General features: G+C 40.4%; 2 protein-coding genes across 4 annotated transcripts in view; one reads left to right on the top strand and one right to left on the bottom strand.

Annotated features, from left to right (window-relative positions):
* The window catches only part of flrt1b (fibronectin leucine rich transmembrane protein 1b), a 143,239-nt gene extending 124,032 nt beyond the window's left edge, over positions 1–19,207 (bottom strand). Inside the window, exon 1 of one of the 2 annotated variants that reach the window (XM_088343512.1) lies at positions 19,185–19,207. The gene's annotated coding sequence lies outside the window, so the exon portion shown is untranslated. Of the gene's footprint in view, positions 1–4,989; positions 5,266–19,184 lie in introns of those variants that run through there. The other variant, XM_088343511.1, reaches the window with a different exon arrangement.
* Positions 1–24,091, top strand: part of macrod1 (mono-ADP ribosylhydrolase 1) — a 381,584-nt gene that overhangs the window by 204,811 nt on the left and 152,682 nt on the right. The window lies entirely within an intron of this gene.

The raw sequence follows: 24,091 nt of genomic DNA, 5'->3' as shown, positions 1-24,091 counted from the left end.
AAATAAATATCGTCGTATTACAGTGTCTGAAACTCATGAGAAAAAGTTACCGGACACCAGGGCAGACAACTCTGAAAAGTTGCCTGCCCATTGTTGCAAAGTGTTAAGGATTGAGAATCATAATATATAACAAAACATCTCTTTAAAATGAAGTTAATTATAAATCTACTTATAACATTCATTGCATGTATAGGACATGGCTGTTTTCCATCTGCCATCAGTATGTACCTGGATTTACTCAACTTCATTCATGCAATGTTTGCATTGTATTGTCTACTACAAGCCACGTGAACTCCTCTTCCACGATGCTTTTAATGTACGTTTACGTTTTGTAGCATCATCAATTTTGTTAGCTTCTTTTGAATCTTTCTACTGGGGCTGAGGTTTTGGCTTCATTCCTAACTACGTATCCATTTTTTTTTGTGTTCTCTGTGCATCTACTTTGGAAAATGATATGCAAATGCACGACCTTATAACGCTCGGGAAAGTCCGGAAGCACGAAGTTATTCGATGCAAGCTTCTGATTGGCTGCCGGGTATGCAAATTAGCTAGCGAACCGAAATTCCAAAACCGAACAAAGATTTCGAAATCGGAATAAAGCAAACGTTTGATTTGAAAAACATAAAAACATAATATTTTTTTTTTTCTTGAAAAAGTTGTCGGCCACCCGGGCGGAGACGTTTTGTAAGCCCGGGCAGGCTTTATTTCAGACACTGCATATTATTTATTTTTAGTTTTATATTTCCATGATGACCTGTAAGCAGCTGATCATTTTCTGGGCTGTGTTGATGACTCCTTACCAGTATACCTCCACACATTGGATCTGTATAGCCACTCCAAATACTGTTAAGTTAAACAGGAAAGACCTTGAACACAGACTAAAGATAACAATTGGATCTAGTTTTAAATGTATATTTCCATGAGGCTGTGCCTCACCTACCTCCCATAACTGCACGACACTGAACAGTGTCCATTATCTTCTTTGGTTTTCTTTTAACCTCACTGTCAAATGTGAAACTGGAGTGCCACGTCCAATTTCGTTGTCACAATATGTTCAACCCATTTTGTAACAATGACAATAAAGGTATATTCTATTCTATTCTACAATAGAAGGCTGTCTAAAAGCTTAGAGTAATATGCCTATTTCCATTTTAGGACCTCACAATTGGAAAACATCATCAGTATTTAAGGACATTTGGTCATTCCCTCAGCCCCCCGAAACGGTATGAGTCTTTATGCACAAATGAAGTCATATTTTGGGGGGAAAGGGGGGCGCTTTAATTGAGCAATCCCCGAGGTTCTTATTGTGCGTCCCCTAATTGTGTGGAGAGTGTTACATAAGCGTCTTCCGCTGTTGAATCTGAATAAGAAGAGATCAAAAAGAGGCGGCGGGGGGTGCAAAGAGGACGAGCCATCTCTGCTCTCTCCTCTTTTCCATTCTCCCCACACACACAGCAACACTCGCCCTGGATTCCCTCCTGCAAACCCGTTCTCCTCTCCCTCACTGGACATTACACTTTAATCTAGCCCTTTCCCTTTTTTTTTCTTTTTTTTTTTAAATCAGTCCATCACTCGTCCGCCTTTCTTTGTTAATCCGGGTCTTGTGCATCTTTGGCTCGGGAGAATCTCAATTCTAATCTGGAAGTCGCACACGGCGATGACTGCTAATCCTGAGTGTGTGTACGAGTGCGTGTTTACTGGGTTTGAAGGGGCAGTGAGTATTATTTAGCGCCTCCTGGGGGTTGAAAAAAATAAAATACATTTATATGATAAGCAAAAAACACATGGATTGTTATAAAAGTGTTTGAAATTTGTAGTTATTTTACATATACCAGCTCAGTAGCCTAGATGGTAGGGCGCCCGCTTTGAGACTGGGAGGTCGCTGGTTCAAGCCTCGGCCGAGTCATACCTAAGACTTATAACATTGGTAAAATGGCGGCGCCCTCTGTTGGCTGCGGCTGCATCGGCTCGCTACAACGGGTCAGGTGTATCGACATTTCGTTCTGTGTACATTGTTACAAAGAATGACAATACAAAGGAAATTATTATTATTATTATTATTATTATTATTATATACTGTAATAAGGCTCACACCATCTTCATCATCTGCTACTTTCTCAGCTAATTTTTCTTTTTCTTGCTTTTTTCTCTTTTTCCTCTTTTTCCTCTTTTTCTTTAATATGTTATTATTTTCTGTCTTTCTTTTTACCTTTACTTTTTCACTTTTCCTTCTTTGTTTAATGATAGGTTGGTCGTTTTGGTTGTAACATTTCTCAGAATTCACTTTGTGAATATAACTTGTTTTTATATTCCTAAATATAAAAACAATCTTTCACACACACACACATGAAGTAACAGTTCAATAATCAGTCTAATTGCATCTCTTGTACGTTTATCAGTTTTGTACTCTTTTATTTTGAAGTTGCATTTCCGGTGTATTTATCTGTTTCCTGTGTGACTAAAGTTAACTAAACACACGGGGGCGCGCAGGGTGGCCGGGAGCCCAGCCGGGGCAAGAGGTGATGGGCCACCAGACAGCTAATAAATTTATTTACCTTAATGCTTGTTTTTATTTGTTTAATTCTGCCAACATAGAGTTTATATAAGTTTTAACTTTATCATTTCCTTCTCCTTTCTTGCCAATTTTAAGGACAAATAAACAGTTTTTCCCCCAGGGCCATCACCTCCTAAAACCAGCGCGCACAACTAATAATATTTATTTTGCGACTTATTTAGTTCTGAGGTCATGAGATCGAATCTCCTGTGGAGTTTGCATGTTCTCCCCGTGCTTCCGTGGGTTTCCTCCGGGCACTCCCGCATTTCAAAAGCATGCATGTCAGGTTAATTGGCCGGTCCTAATTGTCCTTAGGTGTGAATGAGCGAGCGAATTGTCTGTCTCTGTCTGCCCAGAGACTGGCTGGCAACCGGTTCAGGGTGTCCCCTGCCCACTGCCCGGAGATGGCTGGGATGGGCTCCAGCACCCCCGCGACCCTACTGAGGATAAGTGGTGCAGATAATGGATGGTTGGATGGGCCAGTCTCTAAGCACTATGTTGTAAACATTTATGCCTACCTATTCCGACAGTCTTCTATTTTATTTTTCTCTTTAAAGTATTTTCAACATGCTTACTCTGGAGTCATGTCCAATTTTCTACCACGTTGATGTCAATGTCAATAAATACTGTTGTATTCTATTCTATTCTATTCTATTCTATTCTATTGTTTTTCTGTTTTTGCCTTCATTTGTTCTTTTTTCCCATTTTATCTGTCTTCCTTTTCTTTTGTATTTCTCTTTTTCTCTCCTTCAATATTTTTCTTTCTTTGTAGACAAAATAAGAAAAATAGTGCGGTTTGGTCACTTTGAGTCTCCATACTTTGTAATTCTCTTTTTCGTTTTGGCTTGCACGACACTACACCAGGGGTCAGCAACAAGTAGTTCTGGAGCCGCACGTAGCTTTTTGGCGCTCTCGAGTGGCTCGTTGGATTTAAAAAAGAAAGCTTGATAATGGAAAATGATATGCTTTTTGTTGAAGGACAAACAACAAACATGACATCTATATAGTGACTGGCTGGCAACCAGTTCAGGGTGTCCACTGCCTACTTCCCCAAGATGACTGGGATTGGCTCCAGCACCCTCGCGACCCTACTGAGGATAAGCGGTGCAGATAATGGATGGATTAATATATATATATATATATATATATATATATATATATATATATATATATATATATATATATATATATAACTATATATACAGCGTGTGTTGAATCGATTTGAATATTCATTGATATCAAAGTTGTTAAGCACTGTATGCAACAAGACAAGGTGCTCCAGGGTCAACATGTAATGAAGAAAAAAGGGAAAATACTGCCTGGATAAATAGGCAGTTTTTATGCAACGTAGTGCTCATTGACTGGCCTAAGTTCTAATAATGAAAAAGAATAGTGCATCATAACAATAGTGCAACAAAAATCCCCAAATAAATATCAAATATATATTTTTACAGTTATTAGCAATAACATAATTCATACATTTATTAGTAAGTACAGTTTTGTGCGCTTGTTTAGGGTGGTGATGGCCCTAGGGGAAACAATTGTCTCTGAGTCTGTTTGTCTTTAATTTAAGGGACCTGTAGCACCTACCAGAGGGCAACAGGTGAAAGAGGTGGTGGCAAATGTTATGGTACGCAAACCAGTAATGTCCTCCAGACTGGGTAGAAAGCAGCCGATGATCTTTTAGGCTGTGTTGATTACTTTATGTATGTTTTTCTCCTGTTTCCTGCCGTGCTCCCAGCATACTATACAGTGATGCCCAATACGAATACTGCGTTTATTTAAAAGTACCTTTATATTCTTTGCATTTGTCACTTCAGTGTGTTTTAATTTGGATTCTCCGGTTGGACCACCCAATAGAGTGACATCTAGTGGTCAAATATGACACACTGTCATTTTATGCGAGTGAGTGTGTGTCAGGAAAAAAAGGAGAGGTTGCAGGTGCTGCAAGTGGAACATAAGAAGGGCATGTCCGTTGGGAAACGCGCAAAACGCAAACACACGATTTGTGTCACACAAAAGATGAAAACGATAAGGGGGAGGAGGGTGGAGGTGAAAAAAAAAGAGGGGGGGGGGGTGAGAGATGTTGCCCACGCAATTCCTCAAAGTATTACTGCACTTTAATCATCCCAACTGTGTTTTTCCCTCCCCTGACACCCCTCAACCTCAAAGAAGATGCGTTCAAATGCTCGTTTAAGATAAAAAAAAAATCCGCCTTGAATAAAAAGACAGTAAACCGACATGCGATTACGACACCCCCTCAGCCCCCCACCCCCTCTACACACACACACAGACGTTTTCCTTATTTCACTTTGTAGCCCCCACAAATCACTACCTCCACATCTAAGCGCGCCTTTCAATCGGCTTTGGAGAATCTGACGCGCAACCGGAACGCGAACCCAACGCGCGATCGACAAGGGGATCGATGCACTCACCTCGGTAGCTCGCGATTTTGCAGCCCGGGTCCGCTCCAGTCCACTCGGGTGCCCGGCAAGTCCACAACAGGGTCTCGTCATCGCGCACCATGCAGCCGCCTCTTTTTCCTCCTCCTCCTCCTCTTCCTCGTCAAAGGGCGCAGTGTCTCCCCTCCCGTCTCCCCTCCTTCCCTCCCAAATGTAAAATAGCGCCTCCAAAGTCTCCACAGGATTCTGGACCGGAACCGAAAAGCCGATGATGCGTTCAGGGACAACTTTAGTCACCTTGCCCGTACTTTGCGGTCCGTTGTCCCTCGCGCGTCTGGTGCTGTGGAGAGTGCGCGCGCGCGCGCGGCAGTTTGACGGTGTGCGCGCGTGTCCGTTTACGCGCGGGCTCGTCGTTACGCGCGTGTGTCTGCAGTGGCGTGTGTGTTTTGTTGTATCTATATGGATGTCTTCGGACAGACGTGCGCATTCTGAATAAAAGCAATACCTCGCTTTATCACGCTTCACCTATCGCGGATATTCCTCGCAAACAAAAAGTCAGGATTTTGTTGTTAATGCGTGCAACGTGGTCGAAAACGTTGGTTTCTGTACGCACATGCACGGCGCATGCGTGTTGCAACGCACGTGTGCATTTGTTTAGTCATTTTGACTGTACTTAACGATATTATAAAGATAATTCGATACCTATTTTTTCAGACGGATACTCTTGGAGTATTAATGATATCAGTTAATGAATTGTATCACTGATTACTCAATAGATGTGCTCTTGTACTATCACTCTGAAATTCTCATAAATGTTTCTTAAGATAATTCTTTTTTTTTAATTGAAAATACACTTTACACCACAACAGCGACCTGATGATGAAGTGCTGTATCTGAGTCATTATCAGGAAGCTTCTCCTGCTTTGGAAACTGGAAGCCTACGATCTGTTCCATGTGGGGAGCAAACCGCTACCCAGAAAAATAGCCCTAAGAGGGATGGGCGGCATCAGGCTGTATTTGCCCAAGACACACCACTGACAGTAATGCTTCGAATACCATAGCGGTATATTTGGAAGTATATATATAAAAAAAAAACGTGTATCAATGATTACTCAAAAGTTGTGCTCTTCTACTAGAATAACTGTAAATATCTCATGGATGTTTCTTAAGATAATATTTCTTGCATATTGAGGAGACGCTTCACACCGAAATACAACAGTGACCAGATGAGGAATGTGCTGTATCTGAGTCAGATCAGAAGGCTTCTCCTGTTACTAGTAGCTATAGAAACTAGTAGCCTACTATCTGTTTCATGTGGGCGAGCAAACCCCAACCCAGAAAAACAGCCTTGGATGGGCGCCATCAGGCTGTACTTGCCCAAGACACACCACTGGAAGTGGTGCTCCGAAGACCCTAGCGGGTCAGTCTATGAGCCGTACGTTGCAAGTATATTCAAAAACGTGTATTACTGATCACTCAAAAGTTATGGTATTTGACTAGTATCACTCTAGATATCTCAAAGTTGTTTCTTTAGATAATTATTCTTGTGAAAAGACGCTTAACACCAAAATACAACAGTGACCAGATAAGGAAGGTGCTGTATCTGAGTCAGATCAGAAGGCGTTTCCTGCCATTGAAACAAGCAGCTTAATATCTGTTTAATATCTACCCAGAAAAACGGGCTTAAGAGGGATGGGTGCCATCAGGCTGGATCAAAACAGGTCGTAGCCGGAGACAAACGGGGGCAAATACGGGACGGGCGGGAGTCAGGCAAGCCTTTTTCAACCCTGACTCCTACCTGTCCCCTTTTTGCTCCCGTCTGTCTCCGGCTATGACCTGTTTTGATCCTGACCACGTCTGCTCTCCTGGCTTACTACCTCTTTTTGTCCCCGACTACGTCTACTCTCCCGTTCTGGCTTAAGACTCATTTCCGACCCCAACCACGCCTTGCTCTCTCAATCCCGGCTACCGACCAGTTTTTTTCCGTCCCTGACACCGCCATCGCTCGCTACGGAAGATCCACTTCCGTGTTTGGATCACAATCCGAGTACGAGAGCGACTTGCTTCCTGCGGATCGTGGGCGCAGCCCTTCCTCTTTACTTCAATAAAACTTGTGGTAAACGCTACGCAATTGGGTTCTGTTTCCGTTCTGGTCCTGACATCTAGTTCTTATTTTTTTAGTTAGAGAATAAAAAGTACTAATCAGATTCGTAAATAGTATCAGCGTTTACTCGAAGCGTGAGTTCTTGTACTAGTATTCATCTTACAAAAAATTTTGATTTCAATAATAAGCAAATATTCTTGAACTTTAATATAAACTTCAGTCTTTCGGGAAATGTGTATTCATTTGCCTGACTGCTGGCCATTTTGCTACTACGGGAACACGGAAAACTTCTCCGAAAAATAATAGAAAACGTCTGCTTTTTCATCACTTTGAGTTTCTGTAGTTTGTATTCTCCCTCGGTATATTAGCCAGAAAATCCACTCTGTCCCTTTAAAAACAGCGGCATCGGACGTCACTCTGGGTGTAAAATTCTTTGTGTAAGTGCCTTTACAAGTGTGTACTTCATGGGTGTGTGGCAGTACTTTTACTGGTCTCTCTGGGATCTGTTACAAGTTCAGCAGGTCACCACGCTCCAGCAGGTACAACATCTCACTGAGTGTTACTCTGACAGCCACTCACACATGTAAAATGGCGCACACACAAATACACATTGGCACAAAATCTCCAATTTCAGCCCACCCGGTCTGGAGCAATATTGGCTTAAGAGCTACCATGGACAGCGACGTGTTTGTCACAGGGGGCTCGCGGGCCAGATCAGGCCCGCTAAGGGATTGAATCCGGCCCGCGAGACAACACAGAGAAGCGCAAGAGAAAAACAAGCTGGAGGTTGAAATATGTCAACTTGATGTTGCCAAAGCCAGGTGCCTCGAACAAAGACACTGTACTTGTATTTATTTCTCTCTCTCTCTCTCTCTCTCTCTCTCTCTCTCTCTCTCTTTTCCACCCCTTTTCTCCCACTCTGTCTCTTTCACTCTCTGTGTCTCTCTTTTTCTCTTCCTTTGTTGCTCTTTGTCTCTTTCTCTCTCTGCGTCTTTTAACCTCTTTCTCTTTAACTTTCTTTTTTCCTTTTCTCTCGTTTCTCTTTCTTTCTTCATACCCTTCGCGCTTTCTTTTCTCCCCTTCTGTCTTTCCATTTCTCTTTGGATATCTTTTCTTCCTCTCCCTTTCTTTTCCCCCTCTCTCATGACTTTTTACCTTTTGTTTCTCACACTCTCTCCCTCTCTTTTTCTTTCTTTGTCCCGCCCTCTCTTCCTTTCCCTGCCTTTCTCTTATTTATTTATCTCTCTTTTTCTTTCTCTTTAATCTACTTGTCTGGCCCCCGACAGAATGTTTGTTCTATCGTGTGGCCCCCGAGTTAAAATTAGTTTGACACCCCTGATTTAAGGCCATGGCGTCCAATTGGCCCCGCCCGTGTGGCGCCAGCTGCGGTTCATTGACAGATTGGCCTTGCGTCTTTTTAAGCTCAGTGCTCTCATTCTCCTTTTGTCAGTCCGTCAACGAACATCTGTCCCGCAAGACGTGGGTTCTGACTCGTTCCACTTTCCTGTTTTTCCCATTTTTTTTTGTCCCGTTGTTTAATATCGTTTCCAGTTTTGTTCCTGTCTATTTTTGTCCTGTTCATTATTTTCTCCAGTTTCCATTCCCGTCTAGTTTGTCCTGTTTAATTTCAATATCCTGTTTCATTATCAATCCTGTCTGTTCCGTCCTGTCCAGTATCGACCCCACCTGTCCGATATCTGTTCGGGCACTTGGTATCGATCTCTTCGGTCTCTCGCTTTCTGTTTTTCCGCGCCAGACCGCTGCCTAACGTGCACGACTCCCCATTTCCCGTAAAATAAAAGCTTGTGTGAGAAACGTCACGCGTTTGGGTCCTGATCCTGTTCCGGTTCATGACAATTTGATGTCTCGTCGACATTGTTATACAGTTGTATGTCCGTTATATTGCTGTTTTTTGGGGTTGACTCTCTTGGCTTTTATCCTGAAGTGTAATAGAAATATGTTGATCTTTTTTTTTATATTATTGATATAGTTAATCGATTAAAAAAATAATTTTGGTGTGCTGTGTTTTTCACAATAATAATAACTCAAGGGGGGAGGGTTCCATTATCCAACGATAGTGACAATTCCAAGCAAAAAGTATCGTATTGGATCGGAATTTTTCGATTATACCATGTATATTTAACTACTTGGACTGGATTGGTACCAAAATTCCCAGGATTACCCATCGTTAGTTAGTATGTGAACCAAAGCTTCTAAAATTTTGTAGTATTTTAGCCTGGTTACACCGAATCCAAAGACTACTCGTAAAGCAGACCTTGCGTATCATGGCAGTACCTCGGTGATGCACCAAAATTTAAAGAGACAGTCTTTTCTTTTTACACTTTGGGTTGCCAACCCCTGGTAGAATCAGACCGGACCCCTTCGGGTACCCTGTGCCTCTGTACACAACAACATCCCTTTGCCAGACCAGGGTGTGATAAACATTGGCTCCCTTCGCCAAGTTAAAAATAAACACGTTTTAATGGCCGTGCCTCGGAGCAGCCGCAGAGGCCCAAACGGGCCCCCGGGGGCCGAGGGCCCGGGTGCAGACTCATCGTTGGCAACCTCTGCTGCGCCGCCTGACTTTGCATGGCTAACAAATAAAGAGATGTCTATTCGTAAAGCCCTTTTTGTCACTTATATGAAAGTGACCATGATAGAAGTGTGATACATAAGGTATGATATAATATATATATATGTATAATATACTTGAGGCTATACATGTCAGGAACAAGAAAAGGATCAAGACCCAATCGCGTGACGGTCTCACACAAGCCTTTATTTGACGGGAAATGGGGATTCATGCACGTAAGGCAGCCGGTCTGCCGTGGAAAGACGGGAAGCCAGAGACCGACGAGATCGATTACGAATCAGGATAACGAAAATAAACAGGAGGAACTAGACGGGAACAAAAACTGGAGAAATTAACAAACAGGACAAAAACAGAGTGAAACCAAACTGGAACCCGAAATTAAACAAGGATGAAAATAAACAGGAACAATAACGGACTCCAAATACCGACTGCAAAAGAGGACCGAGTCAGAACCCACGTCTTGTGGGGCAGAAGTTCGTTTGACGGGCTGACAACTGAAGCAAGAGAGCACTGAGATTTATATAGTCTCACACAAGCCTTTATTTTACGGGAAATGGAGATTCATGCAGGTTAGGCACCCGGTCCGGTGTGGAAAGACGGAAAGTCAGAGACCGACGAGATCGATAACGAATCAGGATAACGAAATTATACAGGAGAAACTAGACGGGAACAAAAACTGGAGAAACTAACAAACAGGACAAAAATAGACTGAAACCAAACTGGAACCCGAAATTAAACAAGGACGAAAATAAACGGGAACAATACCGGACTTGAAATACCGACAGCAAAAGAGGACCGAGTCAGAACCCACGTCTTGTGAGGCAGAAGTTCGTTTGACGGGCTGACAACCGAAGCAAGAGAGCGCTGAGCTTTATATAGACAGAAATCCAATCTCCCAACGAGCCGCAGCTGGTGCCACACGGGCGGGGCCAATTGGGCACCATGGCAACCGTGACACACACGGGCGGGGCCAATTTGGCACCATGGCAACCGTGACACACACGGTTCTAATTTGCTAATTGTTACTTTTCTATATAGAAATCGTTTAATATACTGTATTACAAAATGAAAATAGTAAGTTATACTTGTACCTTAAAGAAGGAAAATTATCCGCCTTATGGGATAATTGGGATCATTTTCTGTATATTTATTTTCTTATTTTACTAGAAAATAGAAAATCGTCACTGGTAATTCTAACACGAATCATTTTTTGCGTCATATTTTTTGAATGAATGTGATATTAAGTGAAAAATTGCATAAACATAAATATGATTTCCAGACTATTTTCATTTTTTTTTATTAGAAAATAAGTTTAAAATTAATAAAAACATGAACTATAATACTATGGTGCAACAAGACTCAAGTTTTTAACTGTGGTGGGTGGGCCCTTAACCACTAGGGGTCGGTGGATTACCATTTTCTGTGTTGTGTCTTGGGCAAGTACAGCCTGGTGGCGCCCATCCCAATCCCGGGACCTTTCGCGGTTTGGGCGAATGTGTTAACCACTGCACCACGAAAAACACTGTTTTCAAATAAAATATACAGTAAAACAAGAAGTATAGTTCTTAAAATAAGCAAGGTTGTTTTATCAGAAGTTAAAAAAAATATGAAAATAATACATTTTAAATTGAGTACATTTCCATCATGAACATAACTCTTTACTCCATGTTTATGAGTACCATGTCTAATCTCGTTGCATACACAACGTTGGTATCAATGACAATAAACACTATTCAATTTAAATAGTATTAGCTTTAGATTTTTATTGAAAAACAAAAATCAATTCATGTTCGTGTTGTCATATTGTCTGTCAACATGTGTTTCTCTACCTTCGTTTTTGTTTTTTGGTCATCCTTTTTATTTTATTTTTTAATTTATATTTCACTTTTAATTATTTCTTATTTCATTTTTTATTTTATTGTTTGTTCATGCAACATTCATTTTGGCCTAGTCATCCTGGAAGGGGGATTTCTTGATTTTTCTTATGTTGAGGTTTTTGAGTTTTTCCTTGCCCTCATGTTGGTTTTAGATCAGGGGATGGGGTAATAATGGTCTGTAGTCTGTAATAGTCTGTGGTCTGTAATAGTCTGTGGTCTGTGCAGGTCTTTGAGACTCCTTGTGATTCATGGCGTCACAGATAAACATGACTCGACTTATGATGTGTTTTTTGAGTTTTTCCTTGTCCCCATGTAGGTTTTAGATCAGGGGATGGTGTAATAATAGTCTGTAGTCTGTAATAGTCTGTGGTCTGTGCAGGTCTTTGAGACTCCTTGTGATTAAGGGCTATATAAATAAACATGACTTGACTCATGTTGAGGTTTTTGAGTTTTTCCTTGCCCTCATGTAGGTTTTAGATCAGGGAATGGTGTCATAATAGTCTCTAGTTTGCAATAATCTGTGGTCTGTGCAGGTCTTTGAGACTCCTTGTGATTAAGGGCTATATAAATAAACTTGAATTGACTTGATTTGATTTGACTGTGACCTGTTATTGTGGGCGGTGCTTACAAATTTCCCTCAACGTTCTCGTGCCGCGTTCTTAGCCGTTCTCCTCCGGGACCCCGAGTTAGAACCTGACTCGATCATTTTTAAATCCCGGCACGCAATCCGACATTCGCTGCCTTTAATTTGAAATCAGGTTGGCTTCTTTCATTTTCTTTCGCGCTTAATGAAAAATATGGCGGCCATATTCCTACAGGAACTATTATCGCTGCCACTGTTGCAGTAATTGATGGCGCCGTTATCCCTCACGGTATCAACTTAATGGCCCAGCCAAGGCAATTATTTTCTTAAGTAAAACTGGGTTAAGCAATGTTTGCGCCAAAGTCCCCCCAATTCCATATAAAACAATCGTATTCCGAAATGATTTAGCGTCGAGGGCTAAGTCGTTGCGCTATCGACTCTGTTGAAGCTAATTGATTGTGTAACCGTCTCTGATTTTGTTATTCCCTCCAAGCGTAAAATTGCTTTTTTTTGTTGCGCTAACCGTTTTCCCTTGTTGCTTAAATTAAATAAATTCTCATAAAGTTCCTATTTTCCTTAATGTGTAACAAATAAGCTTGCTAACTTAGAAGAAAACAAGACGTTTAACTGATTAGCTTGCTAGCTTAAAAGGAAACGACGTGTGATCAATTAGCTTGATACTTCATTCATCGCAAAAATATTTATTGTTTTAAATAATCAGCAAAAGTACATTGAATATATTATATTAATGTGGATAATTATTATTTAAAATACTCTGAGGTCGAGGCAAGATCTTAGGCCAATCGTTAAGTCGGGCCGACCGGGCTTCTCTCTCGTTTTTTTTGTTTTTAATCCGTTCGTGGAGGGTCTGCATAGCATGCACTTACTTTTACTCAAGTAATTATTTAGATAAAGAAAATGCTTACTAAAATCAGTTTACTCCAAATCACTAAATCCAAAGAAACTTTCCTCCTCTGTGTTGGGGTACAAGACGCGCCGCTTCCTCCTTCCACCTCCCTCACGTCAGACATCATTTCCACTCCTTGCCAATAACTTAAATGGTAAATGCTGTGGATTTATATAGGACTTTTCGAGTCAATGAAGACCTACCAAAGCGCTTTACAATGTGCTTCACACTTACCCATTCACACACACACGCTCACACACCAATAGCGGCCATACAGCCATGCAAGGCGCCTACCTGCTTATTGCGGGCATTAGGGATTCAGTGTCTGCACATAAATAAATTATAAAAGATAATACAGAGTAAATGTAAAGTAAACTAAATCATAGATGTACTTCTAATACACGGACATAATGACCCGAATTGTATTTTTAGCTGCTGGCTCGTCAGCCTGTATTTAATTTAACTTTTATTGTTAACACTTTGCTTAAAAAAAAAAATCACTGACACTTCAACATTTACTTGAACATTTCAAACCATGCACTAGTCCAATAAGTATTTTATGACATGTTTATCCTAGAGTACCGCGTCTACTCTCATTATTAAGAACAATCCTCAACTGGCCCTGCAAATGCATAGTCTTCTGGACAAGAGGACGGGTGGGTAAAAGCTTTACAGACTTTCTTTCTGATTTTTGGCCTATTTGCAGATTGTAATCTGCAGAATATGAATTTCTTTTTGTTGCCATTTCCTTCAGTTTCACTTTTGTCCACTGCTTGTGTGCACTTCGGCGCAAAACTGTTCATTTTGGTGCTGCACTCGCAATGTACACTTGATTTGAGGCCCCCAGGCTGCCTAGTTCAGCCGAAGCGCAAAGTTCGGCGCTAAGGTACGCACAGCTGAAGTAAAGCTTCGTGTTTACTTAGGTGACAAATTGAAGTTTCGGGTTTTTTTTTTTCGGGTTCGGGCGTGTTCGGGTTTATATACCCGCGCCTCCGGTCGGGTCGGGCTGAATTCTTCAGGCCCGATCTTACCTCTACTCTGAGGTCACCAAATTTGCAGTTATTCTACATAGAAGTTTGGTCACTCTGTATTCTTCGTTGTGCTTTGTAGCACTCGTTTTTGATTTTACTACTCAGTACGGCAACATCTGGTAGTCAGAATTCTCCTCTTTATTCAAGACTTATTTGGTCCCTTACCTTGAAAAAAGGATAATGGACGAGGGAAAAGTTTTATATTTTTTATTTCCGAGGAATTCAGACGAATGAGTCATGAGTCCTGATAAAATTGTCCTTCGAAGTAAATGTTTTGTATTTCATACGTGGCCGTGTGATCCGCGAGTAGGCGGAAATTTGAACCGAAAGTTCAAGGAGTTCAATGGCATCGGTGACACCGTATTACTGGGATCCTTTCACAGTCTCAGAGCATTGTGGGTTGAATCCATTATCCCCGATAGCATATTGCTGCGAGTGGGGACAAGCGGAGCTCATTTTTGTCGGGCCTGGTGGTTCTTTTTCGCTGTTATTTCTGCCTAAAATACATCACATTTGTGTGCCTGCAATCCATTATCTGCAGCCCAGGGTTCATGTTGTGTTTTCAAGGGTTGAAAACTGCTTGAATTTTGGGTGAAGTGATTGTAAATACTTGAAATTGTTGCCATGTTTCTCAACAAGTCTGCTTACAAATGACGCTGGCACTGCTTTTTAGCAGCTTTGCTGTTGCATTTCTTCTCCCTCATGATTAACGGCAACTGGTATTAGTTTGTATGGCATTCCGTGAAATGCCATCGCTCCCTACGAGTCGCCCCCCTAGAGGGCAGGTGCACGCTACACCCAAACAGGGCACTATGATCTGTGTATTAGTGCAAGGATTACATATCAATTATGGACATTTATCCTGGTCCATGCAAAAAATGAAGGTAACATTTCCCAGTGTTAAATCCTAATGGAGAGAACTTCCTGCAACTGAAAATTTAAGCTACATAGTATTATCAATTTTACTCAAGACCTACATTGGGATGGATTTGTCTCAAAAAACAATATATTGGAAATATACTCAAGATAACAAAATCTTATGTCTTGATAAATGCACACTCAAGCTTCAAAATGTCATGTATAAATCTCCATTATCTCACTAGAGTGCTTCTTTTAATGGTACTCGAGGAGAAAATTTGTATCAAAAGTGCTTAAAAAGTGCTTGTTTTCAAGAACCATGTCCATTCGTATTGGTGTGACCAGGGATCCTCAGATGGCATTTTTTTGTGAGGCCTGCCTAAAATGAAATTCACAGTTGCCGCGATCCATTATCACTGGTCGACTATTGCTTAGAACAGAGGCTGGCAAAACGTTTTTGTCTTTTTGTTTTTTCAGTCCAGGCCGCTGAAGCTTATCATTTTGGCCCACTTAAAATGAATTGCACTGTTCTTTGTCACAATCCATTACCCCCAGACGACTATTGCTGATAGCGTGGGCTTAGAGAGCAATTTTGTGTCATACTTGGTGGCTGTGTTTTTTTTACTGTTTTTACTGCCTAAAACGAAAAGCACCTGTGCGGCCGCAATCCGTTATCCCTAGACAAATTTTGCTGTGAGTGAGCCGCATGTTGAGTTCCCGTGAATTTTTTAGATCTATATTATTGTTATTACTTTGTTTTAATGAAATCACTGATACATTGTTCTGATATTGACAGCTATAAAGAACAATTATTCATAAAATATGTTTCTATCAAACTATTGGAAGAAAATAATAAAAATGATTATAAACATATAAATAAACTAAATAAATAAGTACTCCAACGTAGAAATAAAATAAAATGAAAAAATATAGAGAATAAAAAATGATATTAAAATTCAAGTAAATACAGATAAATACAAAAAAAAAGAAAATACAATTTGAAAAAAGTATTCATTTATTTATTGATCATGAAAACATTTTCTATTTATCTATCTACCTTGGTCATATTCGTCAAGAGGGGTGACCGACAGCAAGACAAACACATACAGGGCAGGGCATCTGTATGATGCGGCAGGGGTAAACCAGTAAAGGAAAACATTTACTCGTAAAGTAATGATTCACTAAACTGTTGTAAAAATAAAATAAAATAAAAAGTAATACAAAATTAAAAAAAACGTACCTAGAATAAATAATACATTTCCAGAATTATTCTTAAAATATGTAAAAATTATTCAAAATAGTAATAAAAATAATATTTTTTTATAAATGATAGAATAAAAGAATTATACTAAAAATAGTTAATTCAAATAAAAAAATTAAAAAAATTAAAATAATATTTATACATGTATTGACAGAGGACTACTCCTTCAATAACTGAAACAAACACTTGATAGACGATTTAGATAATGAAAAAAAAATTCAAAGATACTTATTATTTCACACGACAGCAATGATACAAAACAAAACAGACACTCAGCCCCCCCTATGTAATCCCCCTATGTGCGTGATGGCCAAGTAGCTTTCGAGTATTTCCCCCAAGGAAGCTGACGTGCAGCATATATGCCATAAAAGCAAAGTATGTCAACATGCTGCATTTGCAAGGCAACAACAATCAATTATTTACTATTTTGTTCACTTGCACTAAACTGCTTCGGGATATTTAAAGCAATATAAGCAATCTTGCATCCTTGCATAATGGCCGACCGTCCGATACATGGGAGCCACCAGTGAATGATCCAAAAACATAAGTGTATTAGCCTTCCTGTGACTTTCTCCGTCAGACTTTTTGCTAATCTACTCAATTTTCCAGTTGCCCTTTATTGGCTGTCATTCTCTCAAACGGGCAGTCATCCCTTGCTAATTCTCGTTTCAAACTTCTCAGTCACAGTGCATCGCGTGTTGAAAAAGATTCCGAGATCCATTATCCCCGATCGCATATTGCTGCAAGCGGAGACCGGCAGAGCGCATTTTTTCAAGCCTCGCGGCTCTTTCTTTGCTGATTTGTCCACCGAAGAGTGTGTTTCACTTATCCAGCAGAGATCCGTTATCTCCTTTCACATATTGTAGCGAGCGAGGACGTCAGGGCATGACGTTTTAGCCCTTAGCGGCTCTTTTTTGCCATTATTGTATATCTTACTAAATTGACTTGCACTCGTGCGGCGTCAATCCATTATCCGCAATTAGATATTGATGCGAGCAGGGACCAGCAGAGCACATTTTTTCAAACCATGTGGATCTATTTTGCTGTTTTGTCTAAAAATATGCTGCAGTGATCCATTATCCCTCAATGCTTATTGCCTTGCGCAGGACTGTTCATGTTTGTCTGTCTCTTTTTTTTGCCGCTCTTAACTGCAATAGCGCGGCTACAATCCATTATCCTCAATTCCATATTGCTGCGAGCGGGAACCAGCAGAATGAATTAAAATGAAACGCTCAGTTGTGGCTGCAACCCATTATCCTCGGTCAACTATTGCTTAGAACAGGGGCAGGCAGAACGCATTTTTATTTTGCTTAGTGCCACTGTGGCATGCCATTATGGCCCGCCTAAAATGAAGTCCAGTGTTACTGCTGCGATCCATTATCCTCTGTTAACTAATGCTAAGAGCAAAGGCAAGATAACAATTTCTTGTCATTATTGTTCCGTTCCATGGCCCTTTTGTTTCAGGCTTTCTGCCTAAAATAACAGAACCTGGGTAACCAAGATACATTATCCCTGCTGAGAGCATGTGCTAGCGGAGTGCATTTTTCTTTCAGTTACGGCTGCTAAAGCGTGTGACCCGCCTGAAATTACCTACACTAAGGATCGACAGAGTGTATTTTTGTCAGGCCTGGTGGCACTTTTTGGAATGTTGTCCACTGAAAAGTGAACTGCACCCAAGAAGACACAATCCATTATCCCCTCTTGGATAATGCTGCAAGCAGGGACATAATGTTGGTCTTATGTCTCAGTAGTATTGATTTTATTTAAAATATTTTTTTAACGTATTTGTTGTTTTTTGCGCTCGATAGACTTGACTTTAGGCTTTAAAAAAATAAAACAAAATAAAAAAACTTTTAACTCATTGACAGGACTTTTCTATTTTTAATTTGGAACTATAAATTTGAGTTGAAGGACTGATAAGTTTTTTTTAAATACTAATGTTAGTCATTATTTGTAGTGGTGTTATTGTTATGTCCCATTTGTATCGATGTCTATTATCAGCGACTACCTTCAATATACCATATATCGATATGGTATCGGTCTAACATATTGACAACATTAGAGTCAACATGTTTTTTGTTTGGGTAGCCTAGCAATAAATCGTAACAAAACCAAGAGGTTGATATAAGATATTCAAAAGATTGATGAATAGGCAAATAGCCTCATAGACAGCTTCTTCCTAAGGGCCATCACCACCTTAAACAAGGGCACAAAACTGTGAAAATATATTTCTTAGGACTTATTTTGGAGCTTTTTTTGTGTTGCTACCAAATGTTACTGCACAAAACTGTCAAAATATATACCTTGCTAGAATTAAGGGATTTTAATTGCTCCTAGGACTAGCACTTGCACTAGGTTGTAAATATTCTTCACCTATTTATCTTTATGTTAACATCCTTTGTTACATGTTGACCCTGAAATGCCATGTCTTATCTCGTTGCACACAACGTTGATATCAAGGACAGTAAAAATGATTCAATTCAATTCAATGGATAGAATCACAACAGGCTTTACCGATTTCACCATTTCCCCAATGACAAATTCTATGAAGTAGAGCAGGAATCATACTCTCCATAAATACTCGAGTACACATAAAACCGTCACCCCGTTGCTTCTAATTAACCTTCATTAATAGCACGAACGCATATCATTAACTTCCTCCTTTAGGGAGAACCTTTCATTGCCGTGATTGAGTGACGTTGTCATTTTAGTGACAGCTCAAAAGGAATCCAATACACAAACAAGTAACAGGGGGAGGAATTGGGAATCAAACGGGAGAGGCAGAAATAGACCAAAAAATATGAGAGTCGGAAATGTCGCCTTTTTGGTCTTAAGAACTATAATCATCATGATTATTTTTGATATTTAATCCTCTTTGTCCTCTTTGTTTGTCAAATGAACATCTCCCTTGCACATTTTTCAAGTATTGAACTTGTGTCCTTCGCCCAAGCATCAATCACCCTCCAGCCTTCATCCCTTCCTCGCCCCCCCTCCCCAGCACGGAGATTACTTACCTCCATAGGAGAGAAAAAAATCCACTCCGTCTTGTTGTTTTATGTTCCAAGCAAATTTAGTCCCTGCGTCTTCTTCTCTCTGCTTCCTCCTCACTTTCACTTCATCCTTCTCCCGTTTGCTCGCCGCTTCCCCTCCACCCGATGACACCTCCTTTAGCGCCCCCACTCCCCCCTTTCCAGATGTACTTGTGTAACTTATCACCCTGATGCGATAATTGGTGCGCCTTGGCAGCAGACGTTAGCGCGCTTTATTTAGCGACGGCGCTGTAAGCTATCTCGATTAGTCTGGTAATACCTCTAAAGAAAAGGGGAAAACAATGTTTAAGCGTCGCGATTGACTTTTAGGATTACACTTCTCCTCATCAGGAGTGCCGACGTAACTCTGGATTTCGGAGCGCATTGTTTCGAGCGCAAAATCCACAAAAATAACAAAATCAACAAAAGGACTACAAAGAACACAACTTGACGGCAAAAACTAAAACCAAACAAAAGAAGAAAAAACACAAAAATCCACAGAAATACCAAAATCAACAAAAGGAGTAAAAAGAACACAACTTCGCAGCAAAAACTAAAACCAAACAAAAGAAGATAAAACACAAAAAAACAAAATGAACAAATGGACAAAAACAAGTAGACAACCAAAGCAACAATAGTAGTAAAGGTAACAGAACCTAAACAGCAAAATAAATAATAACAACACGGAAAAACAAAAACAGGGAAAAACCCCAAACAAATAACCCAACTTAACCAAAAAACCCCAGAAATAACAAAAAACACAAAAAGAAGACAAAGGCAACAATACAAGTAAAGGTAACATAATTTAAACAACAAAATAAATAATAAAAACATAAGAAACAAATAAAACAAAACAAAACGGAAAAAAAAAAAAAATCAACAAATTAAAAAATCACGCAACTTAAAAGCAAAGAAAAAGAACTAATAAAAAAACAATACTAACAAAAATACAAAAAAGAAAGAGAGCAAAAGCAACAATAGCAGTAAAAATAATGGAACTAAACGGCAACAAAATGAAACAAAAAAAAAACCAAAATCAAAAGAAAAACACAAACAGCATAAATACACAAATAAAGCAACAGAAGCAACCAAACAACAACAAGAAAAAGCAAATCTATAAAAACAAACCTACAAAATGACTAAACAACAAATATAAAACAACAAAATAAAAAAAAACAACAACCATAAACACAACAAGCAAAACAACAAAAATATAAAACAAAAACATCAAACAACAAAACCACAAACATAACAACAACACAAAAAAAACAATAGCAATAAAAAGAACGTAGGTAAACTGTCAGAACCCGAACTGACGGTGGACCCAAACGTGTAACGTTTTCACACAAGCTTTATTTTACGGAAATGGGGCAGTCATGCGCGTGAAACGCAAGTGATTCGGTGACCGCTGGGCAGAAGAAGTGAGACAGAGAAGGCAGGCGCGGGAAAACAGAAAGTCAGAGGCACATGAGATCTAAACCAGACAGGACAGACGGAATTAATACCAGATACAGGATACACGAGCAAGATACAGGACAGAGTCAAAATACACGTCTTGCAAGTGCAGAGGTTTGTTGACGGACTGACAAGGAGTGTATGAGAGCACTGAGTTTAAATAGGAGGGGAGCCAATCAGGCAAGGAGCAACAGTTGGCACCAAATGAGCGGGCCCAAGTGAGGGCAATGAGCAATTGTGACATAAACAGCAAAATATAAAACGGAAAAAAAAAAACAGAACAACAGCAACACAAAAGCACAAACGGCAAAACATACAAAAAAACAAACAAAAAAAAACAAAGCAACCAAACCATTACAAAAGCAACCAAACACCAAATTAATATTATAGTCTGCTGTCTTTCCCCCAACCTGCATCCACCCACTAACTCCTCTGTACCAGCGGCAGTAGAGCGCTCGTCTTGGGATCAAGGGATCCCCGTTCGAATCCCGGCTCGTCCGTGTTACATGTCGAGGTGTCCTTGGGTAAGACACTGAACCCCTAATACCCCCAATAAGCAGGTTAGCGCCTTACATGGCTGCAAGGCCGCTATTGGGAAATGTGAAGCACACTGTAAAGCGCTTTGGGAAGTCATTGACTTGAAAAGCGCTATAGAAATGGAGATCATTTCATTTCATTTCATCGCACCAAAGGTAAATAAAATACAATATTCCTTTACACGTGTATTCATTCATAATAGTATTTATCATATATGCGTATATCACATACAAATAGTATTTATTGTACACTTTTTTAATATATATATTTTTTTAATCTGGGGTAACAGAAGGCTTTAATTAATTGACATAGCTTTCAATTAAGGGCAGCACGGCGGCGCAGTGGTTAGCGCGTGTGCGGCACAGATCTTAAGTCTTGGGAACCTCCTGTGTGGGTTCAAATCCAGCTACCGGACTTACTGCGCGGAGTTTGTATGTTCTCCCCGTGCTTGCGTGGGTTTCCTCCGGGCACTCCGGTTTCCTCCCACATTCCAAAAATATGCATGTCAGGTTAATTGGCTTGTCCAAATTGTCCCTAGGTGTGAATGAGCGAGCGAGTTGTCTGTCCCTGTGTGCCCTGCGATTGGCTGGCAACCAGTTCAGGGTGTCCCCTGCCCACTGCCCGATGATTGCTGGGATGGGCTCCAGCACCCCCGCGACCCTACTGAGGATAAGCGGTGCAGCTAATGAGATGAGATGAGCTTTCAATTAGGTTTTCCAATTTCATTTTGTGATCTCCACCATTAGAATGGTTTCATGTCATTTCCCAGGAGGTTTAAGATCTCTACTGTTTTAGCTCATGGATTGCCATGAACCCTTATACCCGTAAAAAATTTGCTTTACTGTAACTAAACTAAGCCTTGACCACACATAAACTATCGCCACAGTCACGATAAATTAAGGAATATTTTTCCCAAAAAACCCAAATTAGAGCGCTTTAAACCCGACGTGGGGAAAAAAAGTGTTTCATGAAATTAATGAGGCATCGAGGGATGGTGAGCACCACGAAGAAGCCAGTCACTGGATGAGTTCATATCGCGCTAGGATATTTTTCTTTTGAGCTAACTTGGCAGTGCTAAACCCAAAACACGAAGACCCCCCTGTGAGTTTGCACTTAACTGTCCCGCCTGGACAGATTATCCAGTTAATTTTGGTCTGTGACTGTCACAGCAAATCGAATTGAATCCGCCAGCGAAGGGGCCGTTTTCGATGGAGGGAAAGAGGGGGTTTCGGAAATTGCCGGACTACTTTGCTGCCGGGCGTTTTGTAATGATGGAAAATGACACTTTGAAGGGAGGAGGGAATATTCTCTGGTTGTCGGGGTCATTAGCCTCAATCCTTCATTGGCCTACTTGAAAAAACGCTACCTGGTGTATTTGACTAAACCAGTGTTTGAAATAATGTCTGTCCGGACGCCCGGGGCGTGCATCTTTTACGCCGGGCGTACAACTTGCCCGGGTGGCCGACAATCTTTTTCAAGGGAAAAAAAAAAAAAAAAAAAATTTTTTTTCAAATCAAACGTTTTCTACATTCCGATTTCGAAATCTTCGTTCGGTTTGGAAGTTCCGGAATTTCGGTGTGTCATAAGGTCATACCTGTCAACCTGTACGTTTTTGACGGACAAAGTACGTTTATGATGCATTTTAAGACGTGTACGACGTACGAGAAAATCTGTACGGAAAAACGCAAATTTGTCAATTATGGGTACCATCCGGTATACACCGACTATCAAGAAACGCCAAATCAATCAAGTCAAACGAGTTCGAGTTGTGTAGTGAAAGCAAGTCTGTCTCTTTTAAGAGAACCGGCTTTTTCGGCTCAACTCATTAAAGAGAGCCGGCTCTCAAACGGCTCACTTGCTTTGATGCATTATAATACGAATTATTATGTTCTATAAAGAAGTTAAGAAGAAAAGGAAATATAAAAGGAGTTATCCCTTTAATCGGTATATTACCAACAATAATTTAATGCACAAAATGAATTCATAATTTGAATAAGAAAATGTATTATTCTACTTAATTATATTTGCATGTATTTTTTCCTTCTACAGTGAACGTCCAAGCTACTTCATTTTTGAACTTTTTTTTATAATAAACCTTATTCATGTCGAGCAACTCAGTATCTCACAACAAAATGTTAATTAACAATATATATGATATAACAAAAAACATGTACAATACAACATGTTAAACTACATAAATAAACACGTTTGAAAAATAAAATATGGCGTAAGGTTATTTTGTATTTTGTAAGGGAAAATACGACAGTTTGTAAGGGCATGGAGCTCTGAAGGTTGACAGTTATGTAAGGTTGTGCATTTACATATCGTTTTCCAAAGTAGACGCACAGAGAACACAAAAAGAATGGATAAGTGGTTAGAAATCAAGCCAAAACCTCAGCCCCAGAAGAAAGATTCAAAAGAAGCTAAGAAAATGTATGACGCTACAAAACTTAAATGTACATTAAAAGCATAGTGGAAAGAGGAGTTGTCATGGTTGCCATGGCGCCCACTTGGCCACGCCAGTGTGTGTCACGGTTGCCGTGGTGCCCAATTGGCCCTGCCCGTGTGTGTCACGGTTGCCAAGGTGCCCAATTGACCCCGCCCGTGTGGCGCAGCTGCAGCCCGTTTAGAGATTGACTTTCTGTGTATATAAAGCTCAGCGCTCTCTTGCTTCAGTGTCAGCCTGTCAACCAACTTCTGACCCACAAGACGTGGATTCTGTCCTGTTTTCCTGCGATATCTGCAGTCCGGTATTGACACAAGCCTTTATTTTACGGGAAATGGGGAGTCATGCACGTTAGGTAGCCAGTCTGGCATGGAACGAATGGAAGCCAGAGACCGACAAGACCGATTCCAATTGCCCGAGACAGATGGGGTCGATACTGGACAGGAAGTGACAG

Source organism: Urocampus carinirostris, chromosome 9 (genome assembly GCF_059441175.1).
Source record: "Urocampus carinirostris isolate Australia breed hairy pipefish chromosome 9, RoL_Ucar_1.0, whole genome shotgun sequence".
NCBI lineage: Eukaryota > Metazoa > Chordata > Actinopteri > Syngnathiformes > Syngnathidae > Urocampus > Urocampus carinirostris.
The sequence above is the reverse complement of the archived record's forward strand: the minus strand, read 5'-3'. Positions and strand labels throughout refer to the sequence as shown.